This window comes from Tursiops truncatus, chromosome 13 (assembly GCF_011762595.2).
Source record: "Tursiops truncatus isolate mTurTru1 chromosome 13, mTurTru1.mat.Y, whole genome shotgun sequence".
Lineage (NCBI taxonomy): Eukaryota > Metazoa > Chordata > Mammalia > Artiodactyla > Delphinidae > Tursiops > Tursiops truncatus.
In genome coordinates, this window is record NC_047046.1 from 46177490 (window position 1) to 46195320 (window position 17831).

At 35.7% G+C, this 17831-nt stretch overlaps 1 long non-coding RNA gene across 1 annotated transcript in view; it reads right to left on the bottom strand.

Moving 5' to 3' along the window:
- Positions 1-966: 966 nt before the first annotated feature.
- The window catches only part of LOC117307692 (uncharacterized), a 29916-nt gene continuing 13051 nt past the window's right edge, over positions 967-17831 (bottom strand). Inside the window, exon 2 of the long non-coding RNA XR_004521557.2 lies at positions 967-1509. This is a non-coding gene — a long non-coding RNA (uncharacterized lncRNA). The remainder of the gene's footprint in view (positions 1510-17831) is intronic.

Here is a 17831-nt window from a genome sequence, read left to right on the forward strand (position 1 = left end):
TTTCATCATTTAGGTATCATTAAGTATTATTTCCTCATAAATTCTTTCCTTGTCCAAATTGTTAATTCATTGATTCATTCATTGATTCATTCCACAGATGGTTATTAAATGCCTAATAGTTTTGCCAAGCAGTGATGATATGGTAGTGAACAAAGCTCCTCATGGAGTTTACGTTCAAGATGGGGCGGGGGTTCTGACAATGAACAAGTAAGTGTATAATATGTTAGATGGCAATAAATGGTCAAGAGAAAAAGCAGGGCAACTTAGGCTAGGGAGTGCAGGGTGGGAGGGATACTCTTTTATATAAGGTAATTGAGGCAGAGTTAGTTATAAGGCAATATTTGAGCAGACGCCTGAAGAACATTCAGGAACAAGCCATGTGGCTATCTGGGTACAGGGCACTTCAGGAGAGGGGACTACAAAACTGCAAAAATTCTGAGGTAGGCATTTGCTTGGGGTATTCAAGGGAGAAGAAGGAGACCTGCATGTAGCAGTGAAAGAAGGAAAGCAATAAGAAATGAAGTCCGAGAAGTAACAAGGGATGAGATGGAGTTCAACCTTGCAAGTCATTGTAAGAATTCTGACATTCTCAGTGAAATGGAGAGCCACTGGAAAGCTTGGGCAGAGGAGTGCTCTGCTCAGAATTGTATTTTTAAAAGATTACTGGTTGCTAGCTCTCTTATGAGAGAGTCCTATTACCTGGTTTGACCATACAGTTTGGTAGCAAAACAAGTGACAAAAATAAACCAAAAGCCCTAGATAGTTTAATAGCAACATGCAAAAAGAAATTGGAAAAAGGGCACTGAACAATAGATTAAACTAAAATCTTACTATAGGGACTTCCTTGGCGGTCCAGTGGTTAAGACTTCGCCTTCCGATGCAGGGGGCGTGAGTTCAATCCCTGATCGGGGGAACTAAGATCCCACATGCCACACGCTGTGGCCAAAAAATAAAACATAAAAGATCTCATTCTTTTTATAATATATAAAAATCTCACTTGAAAGAACTCAAGCATAATAAATACAAATGGAGAATATTAAATTGACTAAAAAGTTTGAAACAGATGCCAGTTTCTGGGCATGTACTTGTGTTCAAATAAGACAAACTCCAGCTGACTCTGGGAGACTTACTTTTCCAAATTTTACAAACAAAGCTTAATTATGCCAAACTTGGGATATCCCGGTCTGCTCTGTGCCTGTGTGGTCCCAGCCATCCTCATTATATAAAACCTAGGGAGGAAAGCCCCTGCCTCAAGAACTTTTCCGCAATTGCTCAAAATATCAGGCTCCAATTCTTATCAAAGTTCATATCTGGTTGGACCCAGAATGTAACTGGTCACATTTTTCAAAGGAAAATACTTTGCTGCATTCCAATTAATAGATATCTCTTTCAAAATGTATGCCAGTTTCTGCTTGATAAATTACTCACCCAGGCTTCTCAGGTGGTTTTGATCACATGTTCAGTTGGATTCACGCAGAAATAGACTCTGAGACAGGATGTGAGCACAATCTGGCGGGAAAGGATGGAGGTGAAGAAACCACTGGTAGTAAATGGGGAGATGAAAGAGGGAAGGGGAAGCAGCCATTAAAAGCCGGTGACCACCATGGACAACTGAAGCTCAGCCCTCCTGGGAAGGGAAAACCCTTCCTAGGAGCTGGTAAGGTACTTGCACCATAGAGCTAAATCGTCCCAGAAATGAAGGTGATTCTGTATTCAGACAACGGCTACCATCAGTTGGTAATTAAGGACCGTCCCTGGGCATAGAATTCCCCGTGCTTGCTGCACAGGTGGGTAAAGTGGCTATGGCGCCAACGAAAGGAAGAAACACAGGAGCTGGCCGTTAGAAATCGGGCATGTGGACACTGAAGTGATAAGGGCAAAATATGGAGACGGTACCGAAAGGATTTGTTACAACCACTGGTATGCTCTACAGAGCATTCTCTGATGAAATATGTGACATGGAACCTCAGAATTTTCTGATTTGACAGGCCTTTCTTGAACATTCCACTGTAAATAAGAATGGATCGATAGATTGGATAACGAAACCCAATGGTATAAAATAAGAATGTCTTCGGGTTCCCCTTGTCATAAATTTGTACCTTTATGATATTATATCATTTATATTAATTAGATTCTTCTCCCTGTAAAGTGTTTAGACATATAATCGTTCTCCTATAACACATGACTTAGCTTTACTGTTACACATTTAGGAGTGACCTTGATAGATAATTGGGTTTAATGTCTATTTAGTGCCAAAAAACAAGGGCTATGAGTCAAAGTCATTATTTTTTGTATACATAGCCCAAACACTTTAACAGCTTATTTCTAACAACAACAATACAGTTCACTGTTTCTAAGACATATTATTGCAAAAATCGAAAAAGGTACCTCAAAAATTCTATTGTCATGATTTGAATATGGAAGAAATTAAATAAAAAATTTTGAATTCATGTATGATGCAGAGAGGTCAACGTAGTGACAAGCAGAAACTGAAAAATTATTTGCTGGATACATGAATAAATGCAATCCATTCATGCCTCAGTTCTTCTAAAATCCATTCTTGCCTTGGCGTTCTATGTGAGCACTGAGCCCCTAGATTACATCATAGTGCTTCTCAAATTCCAGCCATTCCCAATAGAACTTCCCTTTCGAAGTTACTCTTTGGCATAATGATGCCTCTTTAAAATGAGGGACAATATAATTTAATTTTCTTAGACTGTAAAATGTACCTTTACCAAATGTCTTAAAAAAGACTAGATATATAAAAATTTAGACCTTACTAGTATGTAGTTAGAATTAAACGGTTAACTACAGAAAAATAGTTTATTTCCAAATATAACTAAATATTTTTCAAATATTTGAAAAATGAGTCCAAAAATATTGGAACGAGAATGTAGCTTTCTTCAAATGACAACGATCATGGTAGCAATAGAAAAGTGCTTCCAGGACCCTATGAGATAAACAAATCATAACAACTATCACCTGATAGATGAAATCAAATATATGTAAGTTCAGACCTTTTCACATTCCTTCTCACAGGGGAAGAATATTTTACTAGACAGCCCTGCAGCTTAGATGAAGGGCATGTCAAAATATCTATACATCTTTGCTCTCTATTCATGATCAATAAACAATTTGGGGGTTGGTACCTTGCTGGCTAGGGCAAGTAGAGGGCATCTGGAGAGAAAATATTAACTTTACAGTTATTCCACCATGGAAAAATCTCCCCCACTGCAAACTCATAAATTAATATTTACTTTATAAATCATCTATAAACATGATTATTGAGCATCAGTAACCAGGAAAACTTAACTCTTTTCAATATAAAGACAAAAATAAATGTGAGCCTAGAAAACTCAGATGTAAACCATGCAATGGGGAACTCAGGGCAAGTTAAGAAATTAATATGTCCCATTTGGGTGACTGGCTGGACTTCTCTTTGCAACACTCATCACTAACAACCCAAAAGCTTTCCTTCTAAAACATTCTTATTTGCAAAGTAAGGATAATAAGCCATATTTTTTAAGATATATAATGTATTTTAAAAATTATTAAAACCAAAATGAGGATTAAAATCAATTAAATAGAATAAAATTTTAAACACAGATGCAAAATTGTCAGAAATTAATTTGTTATAAACTACAGTAGCAAACAATAAGAAAATCATATTTAATGACTAACAGTAAAAGCTGAATACTAGTATATAGAAAAAATAACTTATATCTACACCTAATGCCAGAGGTTTTAATAAATGGCAAGTCTGTTAAAGATATATACACTCTATAAATTATGAAAGAAAGAATACTACTCAAAGAGAATGCACTGTATGCTAGTTTTTTCTATTAAAATGTATCTAATTTAATGCCCCAAAATCTTCCAGGGAAGAAAATAGATAAGGAATTTGCTATTTAAAGAAATAAATTAACTCACTCATGGAAACAAACCCAATTAGTGAAATTCCTGGAATTTGAACCATATCTAAATCTTTATTCATTTCAATATGCCACATTGGCATAGCACATTGATCTTAACTGTAAATAGATAATTCTACACGCTTGACAAACAAGATGCTCTAATTAGAGATAAGACACCTTAAATAAATAAAATAAAAAGATATTTTAACTTCTATACAATAAAAACTAACAAATGTGATAAAAATGAAGACAATGAAGATTTCCAATTAATGATAGTTGAGTCAAGATATTTTTACTCTACTCAACTTTATGAAATAAAATAACAATAAATAAAATAATAGTTGAACATAACAATCCACCTTCAAAAAGCAAACACACACACACACGCAATGTCTGCTAAGTACACTGAAATGTGGACCAAAACTAGGAAGTTCTAGAGGTAGTTAATATTCCTCCAGATCTCCTGTGGAGGGCAGATTTCTCTAAAAGTAAATGACACAGTCTTTCAAGATTCAGTGATGTAGGCAAGTTATAGAATTGTCAGAGAACATTCTTATAGGAAATCCGTTCCATATCACTGGTCAGTAGGTGAGTCAAAGCTGAAAGACAGACTCCTTAAAGATGTCATCTTTACTTCCTGACCCCATAGACATGAGGAAGGAAGAAAGAGAATACTATAGCACATTCAAGGTAACCCAGGGACAATCCAACTAAACTTCATGAGTAAAAACCAGCAGAAACAACAGAATGCAGAAAAGCACCTTAAAACACTTCATATATTGAAATCATCAGGCATGTACTATCAAATAAAAATCCAATAAAGTTCATATACCTAGTATACTATACTAGATCAAAACAAAAGAGAATGCACAGATTTAAAATATCAAGAATTCTTTAAAATAGGACTTAACTATAGATTCCACAGATATTAGGAAAATAATAAGAGGCTATCATAAACAACACGTTGCAAATCAATTAGAAGATTTAAATAAAATGGAGAAATTCATAGTAAAAAGTACAATTTACTCAAACTGTCTTAAGAACCAAACACTCAGGGAGGAGATAATTTCAATCTAATACAACTCTTCTAGATAAGAGAATAAAACATCACAATCCTCAACTCATTTAAGAAGGCTAGCATAACTTTGACCAAAAAATTCAACAAGATTAGCGTAAGACAGGAAAACTATATGCCAATTTCACTCATGAACTTAGGTGGAAAATTCCTAAACAGAACATTCACAAACTAAATCTAGTACTATATCAAAATGATGATGACCAAATCTGGGTTTATAACTGAAAACACAAGGCTGGGTTAACATTAGAAAATTCAATCCATGTAATACACCACAGAAACAAATTAAGTGAGAAAAATTATATAATCTTCCCAACATATAGGACATGTTTAGTAAAACATATGCTCGTAGTAAATTATGAGTAGAGAAGACTTTCTTAACTTTATACAGACTATCTATAAAATCCCCCAAATAAATATCATACTTAATGGTACAAAATTAAAAGATTTCTCTGTGAAATAGAGAAATAAAATAGTGATGTTCACTATCAAAGTTTTGTTTAATATTTTGCTGATGGTACAAAAGTAGGGGGGAAAGGTTATGGGGATGATTGGAAAAAAAGAAACAAAACTATCATTATTGTCAGATTAAATGATTGTGTAGTTAAAAATCCAAAAGACTCTTCAGATATATCATTCAAATTAAAAATAAGGGTTTAGCAAAATTGCTGGATACAAATGGCAGAATGCCAAAATCAACTGCACTTCTATATGCAAGAAAACGTTAGAAATTGTAATTAAAGAAAATATATCATTATATTATTATACTACTACCAAGGAATAATCTTTAAAAGGTCTCTGTAAGACCTTAACAATGAAAAAATAAAACTTCATTAAATAAAACCTAAAAATATAAAGAAATCTCCTTGTTTGTGGTACTCCAATAAATGACTCAAAATTGAAATTTTGACAATTCTTTCTAATTTCTGTTAAAATATTATACAAGCCTAATCAAAATTGCAGCTTGTTTGTGAAACACTTGGTTCTAAAATATACAGGAAATGCTATTGGCCAAGAACAGCCAAAACACTCTTGAATAGAACAAAGTTATGCAATTAAAACAGCTTAGCACTAACATAAGAATAGATGAATAGGCAAAAGGAAAAAGAGGGAGAGACAGAGCTTAAAAACAGATACACACTTTTATGCACACTATTATTTTTCAATATTTTATTTATTTAAATTTTTGTCTGTATATTATATATTTTATGCACACTCTCAGATTTATTATAATTGGTACTACAGAAAGCAGTGCAGAAAGCAGTCTCTTTTTAATGAAGTGTCTGGACATTAAGGTACACATATAAAAAATAAAGATGAAATCGATCCCATAACATTTACAAAAATCATCTCCAGATGATTTAGGAACTTAACTTTGAAAGGCAATATTTTATAAGTGTGTGAAAAGCTTTCTTAAGACACAAGAGCACTAACCATAAGACTGATAAACTTGACAATTTCAAAAATAAAAATTTCTATACATTATATCTTCTTAAAAAGTAAAAAGCCAAGCCACAGAATGAGTGAAAAACACTTGCAATACATATATCCAACGATGACACAAAAGACGTGTAATGTAAAGAACAACAAATCAATTTTTTAAGAGGCACAACCTGATTAAAAATGGGGAAAAAATCTTCAATATGCCTTTAACAAAAGAAAAAAATCCAAACGGACAATAAACATAGGCAAAGATATTAAACTCAACAACAATCAGAGAAATTCATAGGAGATAACAGGTACCCACCCTGCAAATTGGATAAAGTTTAAATGTCTGACAATGCTTTTGCTTTCTGTGTGGGCGAGCAAAGCAAACTCTCCGAAACTGATGATGGGAACTCAGCCCAGGTCAGTATAGTCACTTGGGAAAACAAGTTAAAGAAAATTAACTTATGACCCAGAAATTCTGCTCCTTGTACACGCCCCAGGGAAATTGTGTGCATATACTGATATAAAGGAGATATGAGAAAAGAGGCGAAGATGATAGGATTGCTGGAAGGGGGCCATGAACCAAAGAATTGAAGGCATCCACTAGAAGCTGGAAGAGGCAAGGAAACAATTCTTCTCCAGAGCCTCTAGAATTGCAGCCCTGCTGACACCATTATTTTAGCCCCATGAGACTCATTTTGAACTTCTGACCATCAGAGATGTAAGATTATGAATTTGTGTAGTTTTCAGTCACTGTTTGTGATAACTTATTACAGCAGCAATAGGGTACTAAGAGATAGCAGGATGGTTTCTAACAGCCTATTCTATGTAAAAATATAATCATTCTCAATTGCAAAATTTTTAAAAAATCCAAAACAAACTTAAAAGAGAAAAAAATAAGTAAAGATAATTGCAATGCATATGACAGAAGTTAATTTCCCTTACATAAGAAGTTTATAAATCTATAATTAAGACCTCAGTAACACAATGGGAAAAAGGAAAAAGGAAGCAAGCTTTACACATAAAAAGAAACACTAATAGCCAGTACCGCTTCCCTCCCATGAAGAGGCGCTAATCTTACCATGTTAGAAAAATGTCCATGTTTACCTGCTGCCGTTTCGGGTTACCCATAGGCCCAGGTTAATTACCCTGGCTCAGTAGCTCTTAAACTTCAGCCTGCAACTCTAGAATTACCTAGAAAGCTTGTTGAGAATAAATAATTCTAGTTCCCGCCTCCAGAGATTCTGATTCAGTAAATCTGGGGCCAAGAAATCTGCTCTTGTTATGTACTGGACCATACGATTTTGCAAGTGGCCCAAGAAATATATTTCTAAAAACACTGCCTAGCTTTTGACCTTCCTATATCTGGATTTCTTCCAAAACAACCTGAGCCCAGATCCCATTCAGAGTCTGCTAGATGCATAACTACACCGAAAGCAAACTATATATACACTATACACACATATATATATACCTTACAACTTTGCCAGAGAAGGACACTGCCAGTGTCATCAAAGTAGCCAGAGTGACATCTAAGAAATTACCACATTGTGGAACCGCTGCCACTGCTGTCATGATCAGGAGTCGAGGGTGAACTACAGTGACATTTTAGGGAATGAGTATGTAGTAAGTATGCAGTAAGTATGTAAGTAATGCACTTTAATTAATACAGAGCTAGAAGCCACGCTACTCATTCTGCCCTTATTTGGAATACATCCCACACCAAGGGCATGAAGTCCCAGAGAACCAACAAGGCCCTTCTGTCTGTGGGTAAGTATGATTTTGGGGTGTAAACTAACATCATCCTTATGTTATTAGCATAACTCTTTAGGAAACTGATGTTTAATTCCATGATTTCTAACACCCACTAAATAACCTGGTTTGCCAGCACCCTTGTTGCCATACATAAACTGATTTAATGAGGAGACAGGTTGTTTATCTTCAATGCCATCATCTCAAGGTGAACAGACATGTATTCACAGTAACTACTCTAGGTCAAGACCGAGGCAGCTTTGTTTACCTATTTTCCATCCCTCCAGGCCCATGCTAATGAAAACCCTTTTGCTTGAGTCAACTCTAGAACCTCCTTGCCTGTAGCATTTGACATAGTTTGGGACCATAAATATTTTTAAAATTTTTTTTCCTCTAACACCTGTTTTCAAGAGATTAAGCTGCCCTTAGATACTTAAAGAATATCCACCAGTAACCCTAAACTGTGAAAATTTGATGTAAAACTTTGTCCTGACACCATTTTCATAATATCTTTGCCTGTAGAGATTTCTTTTTCTTTTTTTTTTCAAAAAGAATTTGTACTGGAATGTATTGAATTAGCTGTTCTCTGTGGCATTATTTTTTTTTAATATGTGTTAAAGTGCTTACTATGTGTTAGGTGGGTATGACGTTTGGAATGAAAATGTCCTACAACTTTGGAAGCAGGATGAGACAATATTACAGAAACACAAGAACAATAATTAAATATCAAGAGCACCCCTGAAATTCAATGTACACTTTCATATGAGCAAATGAAATCAAACTGGTTTGATTTCAAACATAAATAATAGGGCAAACTTCAATTGAAAATTTCCGCTTGCAGAGTCAGCTGTTAAACTCAATAGTTTGGTCAACTCTCCAGTATAGAAAGGTTTTATTTTTTAATAATAACGTTCAACTGTCCACTCTTTTCCATTTTGCCTTCACATATCTATCCAATACTGAAAAGTGGCTTGGTATATATATAAATTGACTATAAATCAGGAGGTAGAATTCTTGCCCTCTTCATAGTACTAATAAACTTTTCAGCCTCTCTGGGCTATACTGTAACATCGAGACAAGAGAAGGAAGAGGGTACAGATTGGATAAATAATCTCTAGGGTATCTTTAAGCATTAATATTTCATGTTCTGTGTCATTCATGGCTGGTACCTCACAAGAGAAACAGAAGTAGTTGCTGTTTATCTATCTAAGCTCGAAACCATGTGCTTTGCCTAGAAAAGGATTTTCACTAACTAAAATTCTTTGAGGATTCTACTTTGAGATAATCTCCTCAACTCTCCCAAAAAAGTAAGTCCAAATAAGGTCATAGGAGTTATTGCAGAATCTTTTAAATCTGCTCATGAGAGTAATCTCCAGCAAATTCTGGGGAGCACTGAAATCAGGAGTTATAAATGGGGAAATCTGGAGGAATCATCTAAATGATATAGCCCTTATTTCTACTGATTGTTGTTTCTTTTCTTTGAAATTCACCCAATGAATAGCAATTTAGATAGATAGAAAATTTTATATTTCAGAAGAAATCAACCAAGCATGATATAAACAAAGGGGGGTAAACCCTTGTAAAATATCTCCATATGACACAGCAAGGGAAAAGTATAATTTTCCCCTTGTGAAAAACAATAACAATAGGGATCTAGACCTGTTTCATTAATTCTCTTAGGCAAATTAAATTATTCTAATTTAACATTAACTAAAATAAAACAAAAACAAATTTCTTTAACTGGCTAAACAATGGACAATTTTCCATATTATGATGTTAGTATAATACACTATTAGAGGTTGCCTCAGAGCTTGCTTGGAAGTTGTTATGGAAATAATACCATGGTGATAGCTACAGACTTCTCCCTGATCCCCTAGTTCCTTCTTAAGGTCTGACTCACCCATTGTTCAGAACCATAAATCCACTATGGACTATAAATCCCTGCTGGCTTCTCCCATTCTCTACTTTTCTGCAGTGACTCCCATTGCAATCAAAGATCTCCCACATTTATTCCTGCCTCTTGGCCCAGTGCATAGTACTGGAAACAGTGAAGCTCCTGTATGCTCTCTACCATCCTCTCATATTCTCCTTTTGAGGCAGACACCAGAAAGAATTTTATGTACATGGGCCATGGTAAACTGGGTAGCACACAGAAAGAGGGTGTCAGCCATACATTTTTTAAGCCTGAAATTCCATTTATTTGGGACACTTTATTTTCTCCTCCTATGTTTCTGTAATTCAAATCTTAAGCAGTATTGCACATTACATTTCCACAAGACACAAACCATCTCCAGAGCTGTTAGTGGTGTGTTTCTAGGGATAGAAAAATACTCAGTTAGCCAAGGAATATCCCCACTCATTGATACAGTGCAAATTCTCATCATCCTTCTTTATTCGAAACTAAGTCAAATGTTTCGTACAATGGGAGGGAGGGAAACTCAAGAGGGAAGAGATATGGGGATATATGTGTATGTAGAGCTGATTCACTTTGTTATAAAGCAGAAACTAACACACCATTGTAAAGCAGTTATACTCCAATAAAGATGCTAAAAAAATAAATATATAAAATTTTTTAAAAATAAAAACAAGGCCACAGTGCAGTTATAGCCAATGAAAAGGTCCTTGGGAGGCTGGATTGGAGAGAACCCCCTCACTTCACCCTTTCTCTTGGCAATCATCTCAAGCAGTAGCACCATTTGTACCTTCGATATATACAAAAACAAAGGGAAAATGCTGTGCATTCCAAAGCCCAAAGCTCACTGGCACCATTGATAGAGGATATATCTCAAAGAGTAAAAATAATTTAATGCTTTTCTGACCTATCTATAAAAGAAAATTTTTATAGTAGATACAGTTGTCACATTTCAAACCTCTGGAGAAAAATTCATGAAAACAAAGAAGGATGGAAGCTCAGTTGGCTATAAACAGTTACAAGGGAATGTTTTAAATGCTTATTTACTCAAGCATAGGTTTCCATAACTCTTGGTTTAAAGACTAATCTAGCATACAATGAAATAGTGGGTTAATATCCACTCCATGAATGTATATGTATTAGTTCTAGACAATCTGGAGGACCACCCAAAAATGTATTTTAAAACGTGGACCATATACTTGATTTATCAGGTCAGCGTATACATTTTTGAATTGGGCAGATATCCCCAAATATATGGTTTGGCTTAGGCAGATATGTCCAAATACTGCCTCCTCATAACAATTCATTTTTTTTCCCACTGCTTAAGTATAATTTCTTGCTCTCTGTCCCATAAATATCTTTAACATATAATTCATTTCTCTTCATTTTAGAATACTATGCCAGCCCTCCAATTGCCTAGATTCTTTCCTATGCTTGCAAAAATGCTAAACTAAGGTTCTAGAGGAACTAAGTGTTATTTGGAATACATTCCCTGACTAGGGATAGACCTGCCTTGTTTCTGAATTGCAGGGATGGGGTAGTGAAGGCAAGATGCGGTCTCCCTTTAAAATTCTCCAACCAATACCTATTAGCAATTAGAGAACATTTAACTACACTTTCTTTTTTATGTTTGTGAGTGTTGCTGCCAGCTTGAAATCTTTTCATGAGAAAACTATGCATATACTAAACCCAGACAAACAAAGGAGAAGAGAAAAATGAAAAAGGGAAAATGATTTTCAGAAATATACAGATGCTGCTCTGGTCTTTTCCCCTTAAATTCTCAGGTTTCCAATTTCAGCTTCTTCTCAATAAATATATTTCTGAGGGTTTAAAGGTGTTCCTCATCCATATTATGTACTTTTTTATCAGTGGAAATGCCATGAGGAGTGAACTGTATTGTGGTTACCTTAAAACAATTCAGTTAATGTTATACCACACTGGTTTGACTGTATATAGAGGAAATAAAGTTGCTAAAATGTGGAAACAAATATACTAGTGAAATCAGAGTTTCTTTGTCTTAACCTTATTTTTAGAAGATCTTTAAAATTGAAGAATGCAGCTCAACTATAGGACTTCTTACGGAGGGAAGCAGGAATCACCAGAATTAAGAGATGAGAGTTTCATTATTCTTTCTCCCTACACCATACTTAGGCTTGGTGCCTTTTCACAAGGTCCTCTGCTCAGAGTGTCAGTCCTTGAAGTTGGTTCTGTAGTGGACATGTGTGTGTGTGTGTCAGTATATGTAATTTTGCTTTTACAATGCTGGCAGTAAGAAGCCTACTAATTTTATTCAGCATGGTGACAGGCCCTAACATTTAAATTATTTTTCATGTTGTGAGTAATTTATTATTCATTGGGTATCTTCCCTGTAAATCTTGTCCTTACTCTGTAAGATTTGTCTTTGGTGTCCAACAAAGGGTTTCATTGCAATGAGAATCAAGGTGTGTCTATCCTCTGACCCAGAGCCCAAGCAATGCCAGCCTTCCAGACCAGCCCAGGAGCTCGGGGTGGGGAAACAGAGCCATTATAGAACATCTTCATTCCTCTGCCCAGACAACAGCAGAGTTATCTCCCAGGCCCTCCTAGAAGGGCATCTCGAAGCACATCTTGCTGAAGAGCCAAATTCAGGACCCAGAGGATTAAGACTAAAATCAAATCTCACTGGGGTTCCTGTGCAAGAGAGAACTGGAGGAATGGATTGGCTCTTTTTCAGGAATATTTGCCTTTTGATCATTTTAATGGTAAGTAGAATTTAAAGGCCTGGGAAAGAAATACAAACTTGAAACCTTGCCTCCTGTGTCAGTTGTTGGACTTTCTACATGGGATTCACTCCATTTTAAAACCCCTTCCAGCAAAGAGAGTTCTATGAGTTCAGCCTCTGGTGACTTCAAAGGACTCTCCATGCTTGAGGGAACAAATGGCATAGAGAAGCAGGGTGTAATCTGGTTGAATTCAACTTAAATGACATCAGAGACATAATCTAATTCAGAAAAAATGCTGGAATAATTCTAAAATGTATAATCAGAAATAAAATTATTTTTCAATTTTCTTTTACTTATACTTAAATCAGGCAGATTGTTGCCAAAATTCCCAGTGCAAATGGGTTCTACATTTGTAGGGAAGTAAAGTTGATCAAGCCCATTTCTTTTAAACAGTTATTTCCTTGCGAGTTTGTTTCAAGGTGGAGGAATGTTAGCTATGTCAAGATTACACTATAACTAATTATAAAATATTTGAATCATAAGAATTTTTTCCGGTAAGAAATGGTTAAAGAAAAATGAAGAAAACCAAGCCATTACGACAAACCCTTTCTGGAATTATCAAGGCATTCCTACAGTCCAGGAAGGGAACATTTAGGTGACCTATTTCTTTTTTTTTTTTTTAACATCTTTATTCGACTACAATTGCTTTACATTGTTGTGTTAGTTGTTGCTGTATAACAAAGTGAATGAGCTATACGTATACATATATCCCCATATCTCTTCCCTCTTGCATCTCCCTCCCACCCTCCCTATCCCACCCCTCTAGGTGGTCACAAAGCACCGAGCTGATCTCCCTGTGCTATGCAGCTGCTTCCCACTACCTATCTATTTTACATTTGGTAGTGTATATATGTCCATGCCACCCTCTCACTTTGTCTCAGCTTACTCTTCCCCTTCTCCGTATCCTCAAGTCCATTCTCTAGTAGGTCTGTATCTTTATTCCCGTCTTGCCCCTAGGTCCTTCATGACCTTTCATTTTTTTATTTTTTTTTTTAGATTCCATATATATGTGTTAGCATATGGTATTTGTTTTTCTCTTTCTGACTAACTTCACTCTGTATGACAGACTCTAGGTCCATCCACCTCACTACAAATAACTCAATTTCATTTCTTTTTATGGCTGAGTAATATTCCATTGTATATATGTGCAACATCTTCCTTATCCATTCATCTGTTGATGGACACTTAGGTTGTTTCCATATCCTGGCTTTTGTAAATAGAGGTGCAATGAACATTGTGGTACATGACTCTTTGAATTATGGTTTTCTCAGGGTATATGCCCAGTAGTGGGATTGCTGGGTCGTATGGTAGTTCTATTTTTGGTTTTTTAAGGAACCTCCATACTCTTCTGCATAGTGGCTGCATCAATTTACATTCCCATCGACAGTGCAAGAGGGTCCCCTTTGCTCCACACTTTCTCCAGCATTTATTGTTTGCAGATTTTTTGATGATGGCCATTCTGAACAGTGTGAGATGCTATCTCATTGTAGTTTTGATTTACATTTCTCTAATGATTAATGATGTTGAGCATTCTTTCATGTGTTTGTTGGCAATCTGTATATCTTCTTTGGAGAAATGTCTATTTAGGTCTTCTGCCCATTTTTGGATTGGGTTGTTTGTTTTTTTTTTTTTGATATTGACCTGCATGAGCTGCTTGTAAATTTTGGAGATTAATCCTTTGTCAGTTTCTTCATTTGCAAATATTTTCTCCCATTCTGAGGGTTGTCTTTTCGTCTTGTTTATGGTTTCCTTTGCTGTGCAAAAGCTTTGAAGTTTCATTAGGTCCCATTTGTTTATTTTTGTTTTGATTTCGATTACTTTAAGAGGTGGATCAAAAAAGCTCCTGCTGTGATTTAAGTCATACAGTGTTCTGTCTATGTTTTCCTCTAAGAGTTTTATAGTGTCTGGTCTTACATTTAGGTCTCCAATCCACTTTGAGTTTATTTTCGTGTATGGTGTTAGGGAGTGTTCTAATTTCATTCTTTTGCAAGAAGCTGTCCGGTTTTCCCAGCACCACTTATTGAAGAGACTGTCTTTTCTCTATTGTATATCCTTGCCTCCTTTGTCAAGATTAGTTGACCATAGGTATGTGGGTTTATCTCTGGCTTTCTATATTGTTCCATTGATCTATGTTTCTGTTTTTGTGCCAGTACCATATTGTCTTGATTACTGTAGCTTTGTAGTATAGTCTGAAGTCAGGGAATCTGATTCCTCCAGCTCTGTTTTTTTCCATCAAGACAGTTTTGGCTATTCGGGGTCTTTTGTGTCTCCATACAAATTTTAAGATTTTTTGTTCTAGTTCTGTAAAAAATGCCACTGGTAATTTGATAGTGATTGCAATGAATCTGTAGATTGCTTTGGGTAGTATAGTCATTTTCACAATATTGATTCATCCAATCCAAGACCATGGTATATCTCTCCATCTGTTGGTATCATCTTTAGTTCCTTTCATCAGTGTCTTATACTTTTTTGCATACAGGTGTTTTGTCTCCCTAGGTAGGTTTATTCCTAGTTATTTTACTCTTTTTGTTGCAATGGTAAATGGGAGAGTTGTCTTAATTTCTGTTTCAGATTTTTCATCATTAATGTATAGGAATGCAAGAGATTTCTGTGCATTAATTATGTATCCTGCTACTTTACCAAATTCATTGATTAGCTCTAGTAGTTTTCTGGTGGCATCTTTAGGATTCTCTATGTATAGTATCATGTCATCTGCAAACAGTGACAGTTTCACTTTTTCTTGTCCAATTTGCATTACTTTTATTTCTTTTTCTTCTCTGATTGCTGTGGCTAGGACTTCCAAAACTATGTAGAATAATAGTGGTGAGAGTGGACATCCTTGTCTTTTTCCTGATCTTAGAGGAAATGCTTTCAGTTTTTCACCATTGAGATTGATGTTTGCTTTGGGTTTGTCATATATGGCCTTTATTATGTTGAGTTATGTTCCCTCTATGCCCACTTTCTGGAGCGTTTTTATAATAAAAGGGTGTTGAATTTTGTCAAAAGCTTTTTCTGCATCTATTCAGATGATCATATGGGTTTTATTCTTCAATTTGTTAGTATAGTGTATCACATTCATTGGTTTGCATATGTTGAAGAATCCTTGCATCCCTAAGATAAATCCCACTTGATCATGGTGTATGATTCTTTTAATGTGTTGTTGGATTCTGTTTGCTAGTATTTGTTGAGGATTTTTGCATCTATATTCATCAGTGATATTGGTCTGTAATTTTCTTTTTTTGTAGTATCTTTGTCTGGTTTTGGTATCACGGTGATGGTGGCCTCATAGAATGAGTTTGGGAGTGTTCCTTCCTCTGAAATTTTTTGGAAGAGTTTGAGAAGGGTGGGTGTTAGCTCTTCTCTAAATGTTTGATAGAATTCACCTGTAAAGCCATCTGGTCCTGAACTTTTGTTTGTTGGAAGATTTTTTTTTTTTTTTTTTTTTGCCGTACACGGACCTCCCACTACCGTGGCCTCTCCCGTTGCGGAGCATAGGCTCCGGACATGCAGGCTCAGCAGCCATGGCTCACGGGCCCAGCTGCTCCGCGGCATGTGGGATGCTTCCGGACCGGGGCACGAACCCGTGTCCCCTGCATCGGCAGGCGGACTCCCAACCACCGCGCCACCAGGGAAGCCCCATGTTGGAAGATTTTTAATCACAGCTTCAATTTCATTACTTGTGATTGGTCTGTTCATATCTTCTATTTCTTCCTGGTTCAGTCTTGGAGGTTATACCTTTCTAAGAATGTGTCCATATCTTCCACGTTGTCCATTGTATTGGCATAAAGTTGCTTGTAGTAGTCTCTTAGGATGCTTTGTATTTCTGTGGTGTCTGTTTTAACTTCTCCTTTTTCATATCTAATTTTATTGATTTGAGTCCTCTCCCTCTTTTTCTTGATGAGTCTGGCTAATGGTTTATCAATTTTGCTTATCTTCTCAAAGAACCAGCTTTTAGTTTTATTGATCTTTGCTATTGTTTTCTTTGTTTCTATTTCATTTATTTCCGCTCTGATCTTTATGATTTCTTTCCTTCTGCTACCTTTGAGTTTAGTTTTTTCTTCTTTCTCTAGTTCCTTTAGGTGTAAGGTTAGATTGTTTATTTGATACTTTTCTTGTTTCTTGAGGTAGGCTTGTATAGCTATAAACTTCCCTCTTAGAACTGCTTTTACTGCATCCCATAGGCTTTGGATCATTGTGTTTTCATTGTCATTTGTCTCTAGGTATTTTTTGATTTCCTCTTTGATTTCTTCAGTGATCTCTTGGTTATTTAGTAACGTATTGTTTAGCCTTCATTTGTTTGCGTTTTTTACGTTTTTTTTTCCTGTAATTGATTTCTAATCTCATAGCATTGTGGTCAGAAAAGATGCTTGATTTGATTTCCATTTTCTTAAATTTACTGAGGCTTGGCTTGTGACCCAAGATGTGATCTATCCTGGAGAATGTTCTGTGCACACTTGAGAAGAAAGTGTAATCTGTTGTTTTTGGATGGAATGTCCTTTAAATATCAATTAAATCTATCTGGTCTTTGTGTCGTTTAATGCTTCTGTTTCTTTATTAATTTTCTGTTTGGAAGATCTGTCCACTGGTGTAAGTGAGGTGTTAAAGTCCCCCACTATTACTGTGTTACTGTTGATTTCCTCTTTTATAGCTTTTAGCAGTTGCCTTATGTATTGAGGTGCTCCTATGTTGGGCGCATATATATTTATAATTGTTATATCTTCTTATTGGATTGACCCCTTGATCATTATGTAGTGTCCTTCCTTGTCTCTTGTAACATTCTTTATTTTAAAGTCTATTTTATCTGATATGAATATTGCTACTCCAGCTTTCTTCGGATTTCCATTTGCATGGAGTATCTTTTTCCATCCCCTGACTTTCAGTCTTATGTGTCCCTAGGTCTGAAGTGGGTCTCTTATTGACAGCATATATATGGGTCTTCTTTTTGCGTGCATTCAGCAAGCCTGTGTCTTTTGGTTGGACCATTTAAT